Genomic DNA, 1,765 nt, shown 5'->3' on the forward strand with positions numbered 1-1,765 from the left:
AGTTTTTGAACAGAGAGGGACTGATTAAAGATAGTTAACATGGCTTTGTGAGTGTACATCATACCTAACCAATCTTATAGAGTTTTTTGAGAAGGTTACCAAGTTACCAGGAAAGTGGATGAAGGCAAGGCAGTGGATGTTGTCTACATGGACTTTGATAAAGTCCTGAATGGAAGGTTGGTCGAGAAGGTTCAGATGCTCAGTATTCAAGAAGAGGTAGTAAATTGGATTAGACTTTGGCTTTGTGGGAGAAGCCAGAGTGGTAGTAGATGTTCGTCTTTCTGGCTGGAGGCCTTTGACTAGTCATGTGCCACAAGGATTGTTGCTGGGTCTATTGCTGTTTGTCATCTATATCAATGATCTGGATAATAATGTGGTAAACTGGATCAAGAACTTTGTAGATGGGGTTGTAGTAGACAATAAGGGAGGCTATCACGGCTTGCAGAGGGATTTGCATCAGCTAGAAAAATGGGCTGAAAAATGGCAGATGGAACTTAATGCAGACAAGTGTGAGGTGTTGCACTTCGAAAGGATCAGCCAGGATAGGTCTTTCATGATGAGTGGTAGGACAATAACAAAAGGATCTGAGAACACAGGTCCATAATTCATTGACGGTGGCATCGTAGGTAGGGTCATAAAGAAAGCTTTCAGCACACTGGCCTTCATAAATTAATGTACTGAATACAGGAGTTGGGATGCTATGTTGGAATTTTATAAGATGATGGTGAGGTCGAGCTTGGATAATTATGTACAGTTTTAAAGCATTGGTGACGCCTCACTTGGAGTATTGTGAGCAGTATTGGGCACCTTATCTTAGGAAAGATGTGCTGGAACTGGAAAGGATTCAAAGGAGGTTCACAAAAATGGTTCCAAGATTGAATGTAAACACGAGGAATTCTGCAGATCCTGACGAAGGGTCTCGGCCCGAAATGTCGACTGTACCTCTTCCTAGAGATGCTGCCTGGCCTGCTGCGTTCACCAGCAACTTTGATGTGTGTTGTCAGGATTGAATGGTTTGCCATACAACTGTCTGATGGCTCTGGGCCTGTATTCATTAGAATTCAGAAGCATGAGGGGTGACCTCAATGAAACCTATGGAATGATGAAAGGCCTTGATAGAGTGGATAGTTCCTATGGTGGGAGAGTCTAAGACCAGAGGACACAGCCTCAGAATAGAGGGGCATCCTTTTAGATAGACAGATAGATAGATAGATATACTTTATTGATCCCGAGGGAAATTGGGTTTCGTTACAGCCGCATCAACCAAGAATAGAGCATAAATATAGCAATACAAAAACCACAAACAATCAAACAACAAAACGCAAACTATGCCAGATGGAAATAAGTCCAGGACCAGCCTATTGGCTCAGGGTGTCTGACCCTCCACGGGAGGAGCTGCAAAGTTCGATGGCCACAGGCAGGAACAACCTCCTGTGCCACCCAGTGTTGTATCTCGGTGGAATATGCCCGGAGTCCAACAGCAAAAAGTTCAATATCTGGTCTACAAACACGTTCCTCGATCGTAATATGACCCGGATTGCACCATCTGTTGTTAACCAGAAAAGTAAGCATCCAACTCCTTTACTCTTACCGCTCTCAGTGCACTTTCGTTTAGCCCAAATGGTCTGGCAGCCGACCATGGAAAAGTTTTGATCGGGTATGTCCTCGTGCAGCCCTGTTCCAGTAAAACACATAACACTACACTCCCGAAGTGTTCTCTGATGCCTGGCTAGCCCCGTGAACTCGTCCATTTTATCACCCACCG

Source organism: Mobula birostris (assembly GCF_030028105.1).
Source record: "Mobula birostris isolate sMobBir1 chromosome 26 unlocalized genomic scaffold, sMobBir1.hap1 SUPER_26_unloc_1, whole genome shotgun sequence".
Taxonomy (NCBI): domain Eukaryota; kingdom Metazoa; phylum Chordata; class Chondrichthyes; order Myliobatiformes; family Myliobatidae; genus Mobula; species Mobula birostris.